At 39.0% G+C, this 20,797-nt stretch overlaps 1 protein-coding gene across 1 annotated transcript in view; it reads right to left on the reverse strand.

Annotated features, from left to right (window-relative positions):
* Positions 1–20,737, reverse strand: part of LOC129740088 (uncharacterized) — a 78,320-nt gene extending 57,583 nt beyond the window's left edge. Inside the window, exon 1 of the mRNA XM_055731692.1 lies at positions 20,453–20,737. The gene's annotated coding sequence lies outside the window, so the exon portion shown is untranslated. The remainder of the gene's footprint in view (positions 1–20,452) is intronic.
* Between the last annotated feature and the right edge of the window lie 60 nt (positions 20,738–20,797).

The following is a 20,797-nucleotide window of genomic DNA, read 5'->3' on the forward strand; positions in this document are numbered from 1 at the left end:
TGAATATCTATTTGGATTCAGCGCCCCCCTGAAAGTCAAAATCAGTTGTGAGATTCCTTGCACCTCGGAAAAATATGATTTTTTTGTCTTTTGTTTTGCTATTTTCAGAAATTTCATGGATTAAAAAATTTCTAGAATTAAAAAATGTAAACTGCGACATTGACAAATCTGGTTGAAAATTTGTGAAATTTCATGATTTTGAAACCATGCTCACCATCTCAATGCAATGATTTCATACGAAACTTCAAATTAAAAAAAAACGCCATTTTAAGGAAAAAAAGGAAGCTTCACGACAAAATTTCAATAAATTAAGAAAAAACTTATCGAAAATAGGCACAGAAAAAATCGCTTTGGTTAGGCTCCACGGAATTTTAAAACGGAAGTGATGACGAAAAATACCATCTTATTGGTTCAAAAAACGGTTTTGGTTTTGCTCAAAAAACGGTTCAAATCTTTTTACGAACCATAGAAAGACCTTCGAAATTTTTCGTTTTTCATAAATAAAAGGGGAGCGGACGATGTTTCATTTCTGTAAAAAAAAATTCGCTAAATATTTAACATCAAATAAAACATTTATACTATTGAAATCTGATCAAGATTTTGTGATGATTCTATTTCGGCTTGTTTAATATGCTTTTATAAAAAAAAAAAGTTAATGCAAGAACATGAAATAATTTTAATTATTCTGTTTCAGATTTTTTATTGTCAAAATATTTTCTTTATAAAAATTACGTACAACTCTGCAAACTATTAAAATACTTAATTTTATTTTTCATGCGGCCCCTGCTCACCCCTGCTGTAGACTATTACTAGAAATTTGGGTTAAATGTTTCTTGAAGACGAAGAGTGATTTCACTTCTGAGGAAAAAGTAATAGAAGATTTCTTTTGGGGTTCATCTTGTCTTATTAAGTATAATAGCAGAATTTTCAGGAAATGTTTCAGTAATTTATTAACAAAGAGAAACTTAGCAATTTTTAAAGCATTAATAATAACGAATCTCAGTCTTCAACAAAGTCGTTTTATTCTAAAAAATCTTTTACTTATATCAAAAGCTCAGAAAAGTTCTCTCGTAATGTCAGAAGTAGTTTCATTTTTTACATATGAATTTTCAAAAAAATGAGTGATTACGAGTGATTACTCGCCGATTAGTTTTCAAGATGTCCTCTTAATTCACTATAAATGAAACTTCAAACTGTCTCCTCAACTCTTTCGAAATGCCTTCAATTGCCTTTAGTTTCCATCCTCTCCCAAGTGGCCTCTTAACCAATATCATGATTTTTTGTTCCCAATTGTTCTGACTAATCGTTTTGAGATGATTATTTTGAATCATTTCCTCCAAGCTGTCCCCCCAATCCGCCTATTGGGTTTTTTTTACATTTATTTCAAGCTGTCCTCTCAACCCACTTGATCACCATGCTGTCTTCTCAACTCGCTCATTGGTGTTTTTTTCAATTGTTTTCAACATGTCCTCTCAATCCGCTTTATCACCAAGCTGTCCTCTCAACTCGTTCAATGGCTGAATTCATTTTCAACTGTTTTCTGAACTCACTCATTGGAGTTATTTTAAATTGTTTTCAAGCTGACCTCTAAGCTGTTTTCTGTTTTCTGAATCCACTTGATCACCGAGCTGTACTCTCAACTCATTTTCATTTATTTTAAGCTGCCGTTATAACCCGCTTGATCATCCAGCTGTCCTCTCAACTCGCTTGATCACAAAGCTGTCCTCTCAATTTGCTCATTGGGGTTTTCCATCTATTTCAAGCTATCCGCTCAAACCGCTTAATTACCTAGCTGTTCTCTGAATTCGGTGTTTCTTGTTTTTTTTTTATTTATTTCAAGCTATCCAGAAGAGCGCGCAGAATTATTTCTGATTCGGCTCCCTGAGCCGCCATATTATTCCACACGCGGCTTTTAGGCACGCTTTTTCTACCGGCCTGGCTTCTCCAAGCCACCTAACATGACGACCTACGAGGCCTGCTCTCTGAGCTGCACACAAAGCACCCTTCCAAAAGCGCTCTTTCCGAGCGAGGTTTTTATCTCAACTACTAATGCGACCCTTCGGTCGCATTTTTGGAACTTTCTAAGCAGTCCACTTATGCGGCCTTCGAGGCGCGCTCTGGCAAGTCTTCTAAGCCGCCATTTCCTGCGGCCTTCTATGCACGATTTGTTCTCTCTTTTCCCATTTTTTTTTTAAAAAGCAGCAAGTCACTCAAAAGCCGCCATTGTGTTAAAAAATATTCACTTTGTTTATACCGCCGGTAATCAGGCGATTCTCAAAAATTTCGTTATTCAGCAAAAAAAAAAACCTTCACTCCTGGAAGGACCGCCAATATGCGGTTCCGTCTTCGCCTGATTGCTGCTGCCGATCGCGGGATAAGTGACACTCTTTAGGAGCATGTTCTCCTGGATAAGGTACCCGGTCGACTGGTTCTGTGTCGTAAGCAGTGTTGCCAGTTCGTCAGCTTTGTGGTTGTTGTTATATTGTGTTATATTCGGGCACCGCACAGATATGCTGCCTTCAGAGAGTTTTTATTTTATTATTCGAGTTTTATTTTAATATTCCCCGTGCCGCGTTGATGTCTTTTTCTTTTTTCCGAAAATTGTTTGATATTTGTATGAATGTTTTCTCTTTTTTGGTTTTGTCTGGGTAACAGTCGATCTTAACTCACTTTAGAAAAAAAGACTTCATAAAATATATCTATAGCTTTCCAGCATTGATGAATCAAATCTAAATGAAATTAAACTTTTCTTAATCAAATTTGCATTATTAATATTTAAATTTTACCGTTTCTTTTCGAAAGTTAATATTTTTATAAAACGAAAACACTTAGAATGAAAAAAAAACTGCCTAAAATGCTTCAACAAAATGAACCATTAGCATTGAGCTGTAAATTTAAAGTTTATTTTACAATTATCAATCATGTGTAACTGTTGATTGAGGGTATGTAAATTTGTTTGTCATTACATCGTCCATGAAAAACAAAATCATTCTACGTGCAGGTGTTCCGTTGAAATAGACTAGTGTACTTTTTCCGTTTGTAAATCATTGTTACAATCATATTGGTATGAAAAAAGCTAGGAACATTCTTAAACCGAATTTGCTATGGCTGGAGGATTTTCATTTTGCGTTCAGCATCTATTGTGGTGGATCACGTTACAGCATGGTGAGTATTTTGTTGAAATTAATTTTTTATTTTGGAAACTTATGTTCAAATTTAACTTTTACAGTGGTTTCAACAGCTTTTGCAAATCTGGATCCATGTTATCGCTATACAAAATGTGTTAGATTTGCGAACGCTGTCATTGACCCATCATTTGAATGGCCAGCCGAACATTCAAACACAACGACAACATCAGTCTTTTTGGAAAATGTATCGATTCTGAATTCATCGAGTGAAATATTTGAACATCTGGTGCACAATGCATTCACTTTAACATTAAAAAATGTTTCTTCTATTCGCGTCTACGTTCCATCGTTTCTTGAAGTTTTGTTTTTGGCAAACTGCTCGATCGAAGAAATTAAACCTGATCCATCCTATGACTATAGTTCGTTACGTTGTTTGGAACTTGAAAGTGTGCATAGTTTTGATCCCATATCGTGGATCAGCAGATTCAAGAATTTAACTCGTTTTCACCTGTCCGATTCATATATTACCGATATTGATTTGAGTCACTTCAACGAACTCAGTCTCGATCGTTTGGGCTTGTTTCATATGCCACTGAACATCAAGGCCTCTAGAGGATTGATTCTACCTTCTTTAGAAACTTTAGTGTTATCCAATTGCAGTCTGCCCCACGTTGAGACCAACAAATGGATACTTCCCAAACTTTCAACCCTGGATTTATCAATCAATAAGCTGACCTCCATTCCAATTCACTTAAATCAACTGGTTAACCTCCAAGATTTAAACCTATCCTACAACAACATTCACACCCTTGATCTCACCCACCTACAAGGCTGCAGGTCTCTGATGTCGACCCTTTTCTCACACAACAACAGCACTTCCCTAGAGATTAGAAATCGATTATATCTCCCATTGCTGGGCAGCCTAATGTTAGACGGGAACCGTCTTACGGATGCCGGTATCGGAGACAACTTCCGGCAGCTGCATCTCGCGAATACGGCCCGGATCTATCTGGGAGGTAACCAGCTGAGCCGGTTTCGAATCCCGGCACATTGGTCCTCAGAGGTTGCCGTTTTCTTGCAGGACAATCCACTCGACTGCCGATGGGCGAGGAACGAGTGGAAGGACGAGAACTATCAGGGGCGCTACGAATTCGGGACTACGTGCGAGTGGAAATCTATTTTTATAAAATTTAAAAACGGTATATTTGTTTTCTAATTTTAATTGAAATAAAATTTCTGGGATCAATGTATCATAAATAGGAAACGTGTCCTTGGAAAGGATAACCTTCAAATGGCTCTAGATACCAATAAAAATGTGAAATTGTTTCACCAAAAAACATAAGAACAGATTATGTTACTGATTACAACTAGGAATTTGGAAAAAGTGGGTCAAGAGGAAACTTTAATATCTTATCAAATAAAAAGTCAAGCGGGTTGAGAAGACAGCTTGAAATAAGATAAAGCCTTGAAGCGAGTCGAGAGGACAGCTAAAATATCTTATCAAACAGAAATCAGGTGAGTTGAGAGGACTGCTTGCGATACGATCGGACTTTGAAGCGAGTCGAGAGGAAAACTTGGAATTTTGTAAAAGTGGGCTGATAGGGAAACTTTTATATTTTATTAAATTGAAACTCAAGTGGGTTGAGAGGACAGCTTGAGATAAGATTGAGCATTAAAGTGAGTCGAGAGGACAGCTTAATAGTCTTATCAAATTGAAAATCAAGCTGATTGAAACGACAGCTTGAGATATGATCGGTCTTTGAAGCGAGTCGAGAGGACAGCTTTAACATCTTATCAAATAGAAAGTCAAGTGGGTTGAGAGGACAGCTTGAGATAAGATTAAGTTTTGGGCGAGTCGAGAGAACAGTTTGAAATTGATGAAAAGCTGGTCGAGAGTACAGCTTTATTATCTTATCGAATAGAAATCAGGTGAGTTGGGAACACAGCCTGCGATAAGAAGCGAAGTTGAAGCGAGTTGAGAGGACAACTAGGAATTTTAAAAAAGCGGGTCGAGAGGACAACTTCAAAATCTTATCAAATTGAAAGTCAAGTGGGTTGAGAATAAAGTTTGAAATAAGATTGAACCTTGAAGCGAGTCAAGAGGACAGTTTAAATATCTTATCGAATAGAAAGTTAAGAGGACAGCTTGCGAAAAGGTCGTACTTTGAAGCGAGTCGATAGGACAACTTGGAATTTTAAAAAAGGAGGCCGAGAGGGCAACTTTTATATTTTATCAAATTGAAAGTCAAGTGGGTTGAGAGGACAGCTTGAGATAAGATTGAGCTTTAAAGTGAGTCGAGAGGAAAACTTAATAATCTAATCAAATTGAAAATCAAGCGGATTGAAACGACAGCTTGAGATGTGATCGGTCTTTGAAGCGAGTCGAGAGGACAGCTTTAAAATCTTATAAACTTTAAAGTCAAGCGAGTTGAGAGGACAGCTTGTAATAAGATTAAGCTTTAAGCGAGAGGACAGTTTGAAATTGATGAAAAGCGGGTCGAGAGGACTGTTTCAATATCTTTCGAGAGGACTGTTTCAATCGAATTGGAAATCAATCGAGTTGAGAGGACAGCTTGCGAGAAGTTCGGACTTTGATGCGAGTCGAGAGAACGCTTTATTTATCTTATCGAATTGAGAATCAATCAGGTTGAGAGGAAAGTTTGAGAGAAGATTAAGATTCAAATGACAACATAAAATTTTGAAAAAGCGCATCGAGAGGACAGCTTTAAAATCTTAACAAAATGAAAGTCAAGTAGATTGAGAGGACAGCTTGCGATAAGATCAGACTTTCAAGTGAGTCGAGAAGGTTCATTATCTTGTCGAATTGATAATCATGCGAGTTGACAAGACAGCTTGCGATAAGATCGGACTGTGAAGCGAGTCAAGCGGACCGCTTTAATATGTTATCAAGTTGAAAGTCAAGTGGGTTGAGAAGACAGCTTTCGATAAGATCAGACTTTGAAGCGAGTCGAGAGGACAGCTTTAATATCTTTTTAAAAGAAACTGAACTGTGAAGCGGGTCGAGAGGACAGCTTAATTATCTTATCAAATTGAAAGTCAAGCAGGTTGAGAAGACAGTTTGAGATAAGATTAAGTCTTAAATCGGGTCACGAGGACAGCTTCAATATCTTATCAATAGAAACATGCCGAGTTGAAGAGACAGTTTGTAATAAGATTGGATTGTGAAGCGAGTCGAGAGGACAGCTTTACTATCTTATCAAATAAAAAGTCAAGTGGGTTGAGAGGACAGCTGAACATAAGATTAAGCTATGAAGCGAGTCGAGAGGACAGCTTGAAATTGATGAAAAGCGGATCGGAAGGACAGCTTGAAGTTTGCAGAAAGTGGGTCAAGAGGACAGCTTGAAGTTTGCGAAAAGTGGGTCAAGAGGACAGCTTTAAAATCTAATCGAATTGAAAATAAAGTGAGTTGAGAGAAAAACTTGCAATAAGATCGGAATTTGAAGAGAGTCGAGAGGACAACTTGGAATTTAGAAAAAGCGGGTCGAGAGGACAGCTTAATTATCTCATCTAATTGAAAGTTGAGAAATCTGGTTGAGATATTTTTTTTATAAAAATAGAGGGTAATTTATGAAATCAAAATCTGTTCCTTCTTTTGGTGAAACAATTTTATATTTTTACATTTGGTATTTAGATCCATTTGAATGCATCGATCCCAGAAATTTTAGTTCAATTAAAATTAAAAAACAAATGTACCGTTTTGAAATTTTATAAAAATAGATTTCCACTCGCACGTGGATCCGATTTCGTAGCGCCCTTGAACGTCCTCGTGCCTCCATTCGCTCATCACCCATCGGCAGTCAAGTGGATTGTCCTGCAATAAGACGGCCACCTTTGGGGACCAATGCTCCGGAGCTCGAAATCGGCTCAGCTGGTTACCGTCCAGATAGATGCGGGCCTTATCCCTGAGATGCAGCTGCCGGAAGCTGGCTCCGATACCGGCATCCGTAAGGTGGTTCCCGTCCAACATTAGGCTGCCCAGCAATGGGAGAATTAATCTGTTTCGAATCTTTAGGGATGTACTGTTGTTGTATGAGAAGAGGGCCGTCTTCAGTGACCTACAGCCTTGTAGGTTGGTAAGATCCAGGGTGTGAATGTTGTTGTAGGATAGGTTTAAATCTTGGAGGTTAACCAGTTGATTTAAGTGAACTGGAATAGAGGTCAGCTTATTGATTGATAAATCCAGGGTCGAAAGGGTGGGAAGTATCCATTTGTCGGCCTCGACGTAGGGCAAACTGCAGTTGGATATCATTAAGGTCTCCAAAGAAGGTTGGATCAATCCTCTAGAGGCCTTGATGTTCAGTGGCATATGAAACAAACCCAAACGGTTGAGACTGAGTTCATTGAAGTGACTCAAATCAATATCGGTGATATGCGAATCGGACAGGTGAAAGCGGGTTAAATTCTTGAATCTGCTGAACCACGACATGGGATCCAAACTATGCACACTTTCAAGTTCCAAACAACGTAACGAACTATAGTCATAGGATGGATCAGGTCTAATTTCTTCGATCGAGCAGTTTGCCAAAAACAGAACTACAAGAAACGATGGAACGTAGACGTGAGTAGAAGAAACATTTTTCAAAGTTAAGGTGAGTGCATTGTGCACCAGGCGTTCGAATATTTCACTCGATGAATTCAGAATCGATACATTTTCCAAAAAGACTGATGTTGTCGTTGTGTTTGAATGTTCGGCTGGCCATTCAAATGATGGGTCAATGACGGCGTTTGCCAATCTAACACATTTTGAATTGCGATAACATGGATCTAGAATTGCCAAACTTGTTGAAACCACTGTAAAGGTTAAATTTGAGCATAAGTTTCTAAAAAATGTAAATTACTCATCAACTTGAAAACTCACCATGCTGTAATGTGATCAACCACAGTAGATGCTGAACGCAAAATGGGAATCCTCCAGCCATAGCAAAATCGGTATAAGAATATTCCTAGCTTTTTTCATACCAATATGATTGTAACAATGATTTACAAACGGAAAAATTACATTAGTCTATTTCAACGGAACACCTGCACGTAGAATGATTTTGTTTTTCATGGACGATGTAATGCGAACAAATTTACATACCCTCAATCAGCAGTTACACATGATTGACAATCGTACAATGAACTTTTAATGTTCAGTTCAAAGCTAATGGTTCGTATTATTTTGGTGTATTAGGCAGTTTTTTTTTTCATTCTTAGTGTTTTCATTTTTTAAACATATATACTTTCGAAAAGAAACGGTAAAATTAAAATGTTAATAACGCAAATTTGAAATATAAAAGTTTAGTTTTATTTTAATTTGATTTATCAATACTGGAAAGGCTTCAGATACATTTTATATGTTTTTTTTTTCTTCTTGTAGAGTGAGTTTAGATCTACTGTTTCCCAGAAAAAAAAAACATCAAAAGAGAAAACATGCAAACATATATCAAACAATTTTCGGAAAAATTGAAAAAAGATATCAATGCGGCACGGACAATATACAAACAAAAAACTCAAATATTAAAATGAAGAATCTAGGAAGGCAGCATATCTGCCCGAATATATCACATTATATAAACACCTACAAAGCTGATGAACCGGCAACACTGATAACGATACAGAACTAGTCAACCGCGTACCTTAACCAGGAGAACACGCTCCTAGAGAGTGTTCCGTATCCCGCGATCGACACCAGCAATCAGGCGATTCCCTAAGGCCAAGACGGATCCACATATTGGCGGTCCTTCCAGGAGTTAAGGTTTTTTTTGCTAAATAAATAAACGAAATTTGTGAGAATAGCCTGGTTACCGGCAGTATAAACAAAGTAAAGTTTTTTTTTTATCACAGTGGCGACTTTTGAGTGGCTTGCTACATTATTGCAAAGAATTTCCTTGGCAGCACTGGATTGTTGGATCGAATCATCTTTTTCCAAGCGAATATCAACAACAAAAATAAAGTGCATATCTACCTGCTAAAATAAAACTCTCGGCATAAGTGAACCTCGGAACGGCAACTGTAAGGCATACAATTGGAATCTGGTCGCAAGCAACGGTAACACTTACAGGAACGGAGGTATTTATGAATACTTGATAACGAACCGATGCATTTACACCGTCTCAAGTACGTCTATTGTTTGCACTGAACCGTCATCGACTACTGATATAACTCACCGGTAACTCACTCTCTTTGCGCGAAATTTGTTTTTGAACAGTTAGTGACTCTTTGCCAATTGGTTGTAAACAATCATCATGAGCCAAAATGATGATGACGAGTCCGCAGTGATCTGTGCAATATGCGATCACGTTGAAAAAGAGTTAGAACGTGTCATCGAATGTATTTTTTGTAACCAATCGGTACATTTTAAATGCAAAAAACTTCGCGGTAATGCAATTGCTCGAGCTAGAAACAAACCATTCTTCTGCTCGTCGGAATGTTTGAATTCATATAATCAGCAATACCAGAAAAAAGAAGGTTTTGATTTATTAGTCGAAGAGATTCGCGGGATTGCTCAAAGTGTTCGAGAAGCGCGTCTCGAGTCAGCTAATGTTCGCATTGCTATTGAACAATCACAGCATCAGATAGCTGAAATAAAAGAAACTAATAAGAGCATCGAGGCTTCACAGGATTTTCTGGCAGCTAAATTTGATAGCCTGACAAACGGATTCGAGGGTTTTAGACAGGAGTTAGCTTTGTTGAGATCAGAAAACCTTGAGTTGCGAACGGAAATTGAGGAGTGCAAGGGAAAAAACGTCGACCTAACTAAGCGTTTAGAAGGACTTGAGATAGAGCTTGATCAATTAAATCGCAAAGGACTTTCGCGAAATGCTATCATCCTAGGGTTACCAGTTACAGAAAACGAAAATCTTCGCGAAAAAATCTTTGCTCTCGGAAATACATTAGCTTGTAAACTGGAGACTAAAGACATCGTCAGCGTTAAACGTTTAAACGGAAATAACAGTCTTCGAGATGCTGCTCCAGTATTAGTTGTGTTTGAAACGGAATCGAAGAAAGAGGAATTGTTCGACAGGAAACGTGTGCATGGAATATTAAAAGCTTCTGATATTGGTACCTGTTATCGAGGATCGATTAAAACAGTAACTCTTCGGGACGAAATGACATCATTTGGGAAAGAGCTGCTCAAAGAATCGAGGCAGGTTCAGGATGAATTGGGTTATAAATATGTTTGGCCGGGACGAGATGGAAAAGTACTCCTAAAGAAAGCTGATGGGGCAAAAGTGGAAAAAATTGGATCCAAAAGAGAATTGCTGGTTATGCTGGAAACAAAAAACAAACGATCCCTGAACTTTTCGTCCACTTCTTCATTCATAGTATCGTCGCCGAAACGCATGCAGATCAACAACTGATAGCTGAGAAACCAGAATAAATTTGATTCAATATTATGATTTTATCTACAAATAATTACTATTATAATAATGTTGAAGAATTGAATAAAAATGTCTGTAATACTAAGCAAAAATGTAATACACTGAAAATGTTTCAACTTAATACAAGGGGCTTAAACAACTTGGTAAAATTTGATGACTTAAAATTGACTCTACATCAATTAACAGAGACCATGGATATCATTGTTCTAGGGGAAACATGGGTAAAAGAGAATCGTTCACATCTCCTGAATATCCCTGATTATAAAAGTATATTCTCCTGTAGAAGCGACAGTATGGGCGGTGGTCTCGCTTTGTACGTGAGAGATAAGCTAAAATATGAGGAAATCAGATGTGAGCATGAAGCTGGATTTCATCATATTCATATCAACCTGAAGATCAATGAACAAACCATCAATATACATGCAATATACAGACCTCCTTCCTACAACATAACAAACTTTTTCGCCAAACTTGAAACTATTCTGTCGAACTCTAAACAAAGTTCCCCCTGCGTGATAATTGGCGATATAAATATCCCAATTAACAATCTTGCCGCCCCAAATGTTGTTGAGTACATTGACCTTCTCAGATCCTACAATTTTTATGCTACAAATACGTATGTTACCAGGCCTATAAGTAGTAACATTTTAGATCACGTGCTATGCTCTGAGGTTCTCCAATCCAGGGTCATAAATAAAACTCTTTTCACGGATATCAGTGACCACTGCTGTATTATTTCATCAGTTAGCTTACGACAAAGCGTTTGCTTACAGGAGCTTGAAAAAGTTGTAATTCGGAATACTCTACTCAATGAGAAATTTGAAGCCCACGTGAACAATATGAACCAATGCCCACCCCACGAACGCTTAATTAAAATTATTGAATTGTATAAGAGTTTGAGAGAAGAATGTTCATCAGTTTATAAAATAAAAGCGAAAGTTAAAGGGTACTGCCCCTGGATCACGCTAGATATTTGGAAGTGGATGAAAATGAAGGACAAAATCCTTGGAAAATACAAAAGAAATCCAAATAGTATTTATCTCCGTGAACTACTGCAGCACACTTCCAAAAAACTTCAAGTCATGAAAGAAAACACTAAAAGAGAGTTCTACAGAAATCTATTCAGCAACGCAAATTCAAAAAATATGTGGAAATGCCTTAATACACTCGCAGGAACTTCGAATAACGTGAACAAAGGAATAAAGTTAAATTTCGATGGAAACCTTATAGAGGATCAACTACTGGTTGTAAACAAATTTAACGAGTTTTTCAGCAACATTGGACCCCAGCTTGCCGGAAAGATCCCAAGTCGAGGTGATGTTAACAGGTTTCAGACTTTAACGCCAATACGAAACTCAATATTTCTCCGACCCGCAACTACACAAGAAGTCATTCTGCTGATCAAAGATCTCGAATCCAATAAAAGTGTGGGATACGACGGAATTCCGGTTCATTTTATCAAGCGACATTTCCAAATATTCTCGGATTTAATGAGAGACGTTTTTAACGAGAGCCTTTCAAATGGAAGATTCCCAGATTGCCTTAAGAATGCCAGAGTTGTACCTGTTCATAAACAAGGACCAAAAACAGATTCTAACAACTATCGTCCAATATCAGTCCTGCCAGTTTTGAGTAAACTCTTCGAAAAAATGTTGGTCTCTCGAATTACCGACTTTTTACGACAAAATAGTTCATTATATGAGTATCAATACGGTTTCCGCTTAGGCTCAAGTACCACTACAGCTATCTCCGATTTATTTGCCGATATTTATCATGCAATAGAGGCAAAAAAGAAAAATGGTCTTCTTTTTCTGGATCTCAAAAAGGCGTTTGACACTATTGATCACGCGATTCTTTTAAAAAAACTTGACTTCTATGGAATACGCGGCCCTGCGCATGATCTTATAAAATGCTTTCTTTCGAATAGAAAGCAATACGTGAAGCTGAATGGATTTGAAAGCGATCTCCGTCCTCTCAAAGTTGGAGTGCCTCAAGGCAGTAATTTAGGCCCGTTTTTGTTCCTCATCTACATTAATGACTTGCCTAAACTAAATCTCCATGGAAAACCATTTTTATTTGCCGATGATATCTGCCTACTTTATACTGAAGAAAACCTTAATGTAATGATCCAGCATAAAGCCGAAGACCTAAGACTCCTTCAGGAATATTTCTGCGAGAACATGTTGTCTTTGAATATATCCAAAACGAAACACATGATTTTAAATCCCTTCCGAACGGCTGATGCAGAACAACGCGAACTAATTATCAATTCCGAGAAAATCGAACGTGTTACGAAATACAGCTATCTTGGACTGACTATTGATTCAGCGTTAAAATGGACACACCACATACAAAAATTAAAAAGCGACGTCACCTCTGCATGTGGTCTGTTTTGGAAAATCAATGGCTTCGTACCTGTAAAACAACTCTCCATTATGTACCACGCGTACGTCCAATCCAAGCTTAAGTACCTCATATTCATCTGGGGAGCTGCTGCCCGTACTAGACTTAAACCTCTACAGACAGCTCAAAACCGTTGTCTAAAAGCCGTATACAAGCGTCCCAGATTATATCCTACAATGAATCTGTATGCCGAAGCAGATGGATCTACTTTACCACTAAATGCATTGAGGGAACTACAAGCAACCTCCATAATCCACAACCACCTACAAAACCCACTTGCACACCATAACCAAAGCTACGAGCGCCCGGATCACAGGTATTCCCTGAGAAATCAAAGCATCCTGCATGTCAGTCAACCCACCACTGAGTTTGCTAAGAAAGCTTTCACTTATTATGGTAAGGTTTGTTACAACCAGCTGCCTGAAAACATACGTGCAGAAAGGAGCATCACCAAATTCAAAGCTCTCATCAAGAAACACACGAGAGCTCTATTGGAAACCTACATTCAATGAATTAAACCAACAGTCCGGTTTCCGGTAGCCTATCAGCCAGCGTTCCCTTAAAAGAGAATCTTCTCGCTGGGAACGCATAAAACACCTGTATCTTCATCACTCTCCAAACCACCATTTGTATCAAAACCAAACTAATTCCATGCAAAATTTCTTGTCTTCTCGCCACCAGCCGCCACCTCCTGCCACCACAAACCACCGCCTCCACCCTCCGCCACCAGCCACCCACGTCAGAAACTATTTAGTAACAAACAAAGTATTTGCACTCAGATCAAAACTTAAATGAAAATTGTAAAAACATTGTCACAACACCATTAGAAAAAATATTAGAAAAAAAATTGAATAAAGAAGTGATGAGGAGGTTTTATGCCTTTGGGAGAAGTGGCTTGAAAAGTGCTACACTCCCAGGGGCTTTTCCCTGCTCACACATAAAAAAAAAAAGAAAGCGAACAGGTGAATGGAGAACGGAGAGAACAAATCGTGCATAGAGGGCCGCATGAGTTGACGGCTTAGAAAGCTTGCCAGAAGCCGAACATACCATACGATCTTGTGAGAGTCGATTCAACTCTCTACGTTATCTGTGCCAAACTATTTCACCCTAGGAACATAGCTGTTGTCTTTTTATATATTCCTCCGCAAATGCCTTTCATGGATTTTAAAAACAAACTAGACGATGTACTCCCCCTTTTCTTATAATAGACGATCTAAATGCTCTATCAGTTGGGAAAGCCACCACACCAGAAATAAGAGTTCATATTTGGAAGAACTTATTCTCTTCCATAACCTAACGATCCTCAACAATAGCTTATCCACCCGAATGGACCCAACTACGGGAAATATGTCTGCCTTAGATGTATTCTTTGTCTCATGGGAACTAAGTTCCAAATTTGCATTACAAGTGTTAGACGACTCATATGGTAGCGGTCATTTTCCGCTACTTATCAAGGTAGAATAAGGTTGCCAAAATTGTTTCAGCACGTATCTGGGCCGGACTATTTTTATCTAAAAACCTGGCAAAATCCGGACATTTGATTTCAAAATGGTCGACCAAAATCCTGTCAATATTCGGGCAAATTTTGTCAAAAACAAGAAATAACTCATCAAAAATCAAGAAAAAAAAAGTTGAAAAAAAGGTTTTTTCACCATAATTTATCAAAAGTTATCAAAACGTATTTTAGACTTTCAAAAAACCTTCATGATTGTTTTTATGGAACTTGCTCAGAAAATTTCGTTTTGATCGCAAAAATAAAAAAAATCATAATACTATTGGTTTTTTTAAGTGTGATTTGAAACTGAAAATGAGAATAAACCCGGGCAAAATCCGGGATTTTCCAATGAAATCCGGGTATCCGGGTCGGACCGGACTTTTTCCTAATTTTGTATTAAATATCCGGACAAACTCGGATAAAACCGGGCAATCTGGCAACCTTAAGGTAGAACATTCCATCCCTGGAGTTTCTGCTCGTTCTCGATGGACATTTAATGAAGCTGATTGGTACAACTATCTAAATGAGGCTGATGACCTTATCCTACTCGAATATCCCTCAACTCTTTCCATCTTTACCAAAATATTGCAAACAGCCGCTAAAAACAGTATCCCTCAAACCAAAGGGGTCCCTGGGAAAGCAGCAGTTCCATGGTGGAACTTCGATGTCCGAGACGCTGTAAAACTCAGAAGAAAGAGATTGAGAGCTCTAAGAAGAATTCCAAATGATGATCCCAGAAAATCTTCCGCCCTCGAATTGTATAAAGTAGCTTGATCGATCAACCGATGATTACTTTGGCACCCTCGAAACCCTACTGGACGAATCCTTTAATGAAAACCGGCATATCGAAGTTCTCTCCGTCGATCTAGCCAAAGCGTTCGATAAAATCGACCGAACTGCTATCACCAGTACCTTATCAGCTGAGACGTGAAAGGGAACATGGTCCAATACATACGAAGCTTCCTTTTCAACCGATCGATACAAGTACAAATCAATGGATATCAATCTAGCGTTAGACCCATTCAAAACGGCATTCCTCAGGGATCCGTAATTGCCCCAACCCTATTCCTGATAGGTATCAACTCCATCTATGCTGATGACATCCTCCTCACTTCCATCTCCCCGTTTGCCCTCTGGCTCGTAAAAGACTTTAAAAAGCCCTCAATTGTATTGCCGCCTTCAGCGGGTTTTAATTTCTCCCATCTGCTGTTCATGTAACTGCCAACTCACAATTAAGCATGTTCTTATTAATTGCCCCATCCTTTCAAGTCTAAGACAATTCTTCGACATAGGTATAAGCCTTCGAGATATTCTATCCAATTGGCCTGATGAAGACGACAAACTTCCAGTTCCTTAAGAAAATTAACCTAATGTTTCAAATTTGAATTTTGTGTGTCAATTTATCCTCATCTTTCCTATCTAGAAATATGTAAACGCACGATATAGTTCCTCTATTTTAATGTTTCAATCTTTCCCTTTATATCTTATAGAAAAAATCACACTAGACACGGACGGAGTCGGGATGAATCATCCCTAAGGATAAAAATCCCGGAAAAAGGAACCTCTACGGTATATTAGGTGGCTTGAACAAGCCGGAGAAGCGTTAGAAAAAGTTTGCCTGGAAGACCGCGTATTGCATAGGGAGTCGAACATTCGGCCGAAGGCCGATAGGCCGAATGATGTTAGGCCGAAGGTCGTCAGGCCGAAGGTCGCCAGGCCGAATGGGTTAAAAGGCTGACGGATGTTCGGCCGAATAGGACAATAGGCCGAATGGGACATTAGGCCGAAGGTTATTTGGCCGAATATTATTTGGTCGAATGGATGTTAGGCCGAATGGTCACTAGGCCGAATGGTCATCAGGCCGAATGGACGATAGGCCGAAGGGTCATTAGGCCGAATGGTCATTAGACCGAATGATCACTAGGCCGAATGGTCATTTGGCAGAATTGTCATTAGGTCGAATGCTCATTAAGCCGAATGGTCATTAGGCCGAATGGACTTAAGGCCGAAAGGTCGTAAGGCCGAAAATTCGTGAGGCCGCATGTTCGTAAGCCTGAATGGATGCTAGGCCGAAAAATCGTTAGGCTGAATGGTCGTAAGGCAGAATGGACGATAGGGCAAATGGATGCTAGAAGGTCGTTAGGCCGAATAGCCACACGAATGGTCGTCGGACTAAACGGTCGTAAGGGCGAATGGATGCTGGAAGGTCGTAAGGCCGAATACCACTAGGCCAAATGGTTGTTAGGCTGAATGGTCGTTGGGCTAAATTTATGCTAGGCCTTTAAGACACATTATCGCTTTCTTGCATGTTAGATCGATCAGTAGTTAGGCCGAAAGCTCGTTAGGCCGAATATTCATCAGGCCGAATGGATAAAAGGCCGGATTTAATCATTCGGCTTTACGACCACGGCCTATCGTCCGACTTACGACCATTCAGTCTAGTAACCATTCGGCCTTGTGACCATTCGGCGTAATGACAATTCGGCCTTATGAACATTCGGCCTATCGTCCATTCGGCCTATCGTCCATTCGGTTTAACAGCCATTCGGCCCTACGACCATTCGGTCTCATAACCATTCGGCCTAGCATGCAGACAAGTGTATAAGATTTCTAAATGACCTAGCAACCATTCATGGCGATCATTCAGCCTTATGATCATTCGGCCTTGCGACCATTCGACCTTACGACCCTTCGGCCTGGTGACCATTCAGCTTAATGACCATTCGGCCTTACGACCATTCGGCTTAATGACCATTCGGTCTCACGACCATTCGGCCTAATGACCATTCGGCCTTATAACCATTCGGCCTTATGACCTTTCGGCCTAGTGACCATTCGGCCGAACATCCTTTCGGCCTAACAGTATTCGGCTGGATAACCGTCGGCCGAATAACCCATTCGGCTTAGTGGCCTGTTCGGCCAGAAAGCCCATTCGGCCTAGCGCCCATCGACTGAATGACTTTCGGCCAAATGACCCAGCCTCTGTTGCAGAATATGGCGGCTCAGGGAGCTAGCCCGAAGAGAAAGCGTGCCTCGAAGGTTGTTAGATTAGGTGACTTAGAGAAGCCAACCCGAAAGAAAGAGCGTATCTGGAAGGCGGCTCAGAGAACATTAGAAGATAAACGGAGAAAACTTCCGCGACGCCCGGTAAATTATTGACGTTTTGTAGTTAGGAGAAAAAGTTTGGCTGTTCCCAAGAAACTTCCTAACTAATCTAGTTTATTAAGGTTCCCAATACGATAACACGTTTTGGCAAACAACAAAAATAATAATAATTCGATTGTCATCATCGTGCTTAGTGGGGGGAAGGGGCGGAAGGCGAACCTAAAAAGGGTGATGTTATATTCATTAAAATCTTCCATTATGTAATTATCATTCTTTCTTATTATGTACAATGGTATTGAAGCTAAAGAACATATCTGTCCTCAGTATTCAATGGTTAGTGAGACTTTATTTTTATACATTCAGTATTCTCTGTTGTCGACTTTAATTTGTGACATTTTTGAGAATATGGAAATGATAGCATTTTTTTCTTTTAAATGTACTATGTAAAAATGGGGGAAAAAATATTAACCGACCACATACATTTTGTGAATTAGCCTGTGCAAAATTCTAGATCAAACGGACTTGATTCAGGAGTGCCTCTAAGCGATCAAAGGCTCTGTTTTTTTTACCCTCATAAAATCATCTACATTTTTAAGTCATTGTGCATCAATATTAAAATTTCCGATTTCCTTTGGTCGGTTTGATAAATTCAAAATGCAGTGTTGCGATCCGTCATCGTCATAGAGCGTGATGACTTTTGGTCCGTCATACTCACACTGATGCGTCACAGAAATTTGTCCAGATCCGATCAATGGTTAGAATCCTTTGCGTGATTTGGGATAACCCCAATCCAATCCCTGGGTTGAAGAGGTTGAAAAAATTGATCCGTGTGCACTTGAGCGATCTAGACCTCAATGTTATCGATATGAGTAACTCCAACGAACTGAACTTAAACCGCTTGGTGTTGTTCCATATCAAAAGCTCCAAAGGATTGGTACCTCGTAGTCTGAAGACCTTGATGTAGTCTAGTTCACAATAAACTTACCAATATTGAAAGATACCTTCATCAGCTGGTTAACCTTCTATTGCTTAAATCGTCCAGTTCTTTACGCAAAAACAGCTCCAAGCTAGAAATGCACACTCGATTGAAGCTTCCATTGCTGAGAACACTTACGATAAACGAGAACAACCTATTTGATGTGGGATTTCGAGCAGTTTCGAAAACAAATCATATCCAAGGCATTCCTAACTCCAATAAATTAGTAAAACTTAACTAAATTCACCTTTTTTCGTTGGTGGTAAAACTTGTAGGCCACGCCTTTGAATTTTTTTTTATTGTATTGGAAAAAATTAACCATCCAATTTTGAAAACATATCACATATAAATTTCAAAATTGGGTCAGAAAAACTGACCGCTGCCAAAGTTCAGCTCAACCGGATTTGATCTTGAGGTGCCTTAAATTGCTCAAAGTATCGATATTTTGTCGACGTGAAAGTTTGCATTTCTATTTTTGACGGTCGCCATATATTAAAAAAAAAATACTTGAATATTTCCCCTCATCTGGCGACCGTCAGAAAATCAAGGTAAATTTTTGCAAGCAAACTGAAAACAGAGTTTTCAATACACTTTGATTCGACCAATTACTTACTTAAATAAACAAGAAAAAAAATAAAAATATAACTTTTGATTTTAATGAGGTTAAAAACCTATACCTGTGAAGTTGGAATATCTCATCACAAAATTTGGAGAAAAAAAAGTTTCAAGAAAACGTCCAGCCTGTTGAAATCAGTGTATTTAAAACAAAAATAAATTTTCATTGCTATTATAACTAACACTAGCAACAGAAATAAATCAAACTTCAGCTAAAAAGTTTATCCCGTTTTTCAAATCGCGGGCACTTATTTCAAGTTGTTAGCAATATAGGTTCAAACACAAAACAAGATCAAAGCTTCCCAACATCAGCTTTCTTTAATCCCTACGTATGTGCTCGTTCATTCATCCGCTCGTTTGAATAATATCTTCACGGAAAAGTATTTTCCCCTCATCAGTCAGTAGAACCAGGCCGGCAGCTGATTTGGTGTTTCAGAGCCAATGATGAAGATGATGATGGTTTGTTGACGTTTCTACTCGAATGTGTGGGTGTCGAATGTTTTAAAATTCCTCCGAAGCTGACCGATGAAGGCAGGCAGGCAGGCATTTTCCACTTAAATTCCACAACGAGGCCTGCCTAACCTCGAAGATCCGGTTCAATGGCGGAAAATTGTTGACCGATGATGAGAGAGGTTCGGCTTAACAATGACACCGACACACAATGTTTTGATTTATTCCGCGTGGGCGATTTCCATTCAGGGCTAACGACACCATCATGATGACGTCGTTCGGATGGAGGTTTTAGATTGCATTACACTCAAATATTTATCTCAACTAAAATTTTTAATCATTTTTTAAAATCATAAATTACAAAAACTTCATTAAAAAGGTAGATAAATTCCGTGTGATTAAAAAAAAATCGAATTTTGAAACTTTGAGTGCCACGGATAGTATTTCAAAAAATTTCTACCCAATTTTCTAGGATTTTAATCTGTTGACGTCCAGAATCCCGGTCACCCAACTGTGGATTATCCAACTAACCGGATTGAAGCTTCCCGGCTGTCCAATTTTCGTCAAACAATAACCCATCCAATAACATACACATCAACCCCAAAAATCACCGGAAACGGGTAATTAAATTCCGGATCTAAATTCCAAGCACCAGACTGATCCACCAAAATATGACAACAAGTTTGGCTGGCGAGCATAAGTATGTTTCGAAAATTGAAAACCATCAATCCCACATTTCAATCCGGAATCTCACTGACGATGTCATGCTTCTGATCTGATAGCTCGAACGTTAGAGTGGCTCCAGAGAAAATTTTCCCCCTTAAGTATCACTCCCTTTTCCAAGAAAAAACCAATCCACACCATCTTCAAGAGAAACACACGATACGTTACGCACGTTTTGACAGATGATCGTGCTCAAAGGGTCGCTGCCATTCACTATAGTTTTGATTGGTGTTTTCCTTCTTTCAGTTTCGTTTCGTCGTAGATGACCGCAGTTTTTCTTTTTTTTTTTTCAAAATTGTAACCAACCCTAGACAGTCGGCTCGAAATTGATCGTCACGCGCAAACGCCGGAAGTTTTCGATAGTCGTCGTCTTCACTTCTCAACTCTTACTCGCGCCCGCGCGTCCGGAGCTGCCGCAAATTTTTGTTTCCGCAAAAGTAGACGCAGAACGCGCGCAGTCTGCCGATCGACTGAGCTTGGTTCGATTTTTTTCGGTTTTCTTTCGCAATTTGAGTCT

The sequence above is a fragment of the Uranotaenia lowii genome, chromosome 1, assembly GCF_029784155.1.
Source record: "Uranotaenia lowii strain MFRU-FL chromosome 1, ASM2978415v1, whole genome shotgun sequence".
NCBI lineage: Eukaryota > Metazoa > Arthropoda > Insecta > Diptera > Culicidae > Uranotaenia > Uranotaenia lowii.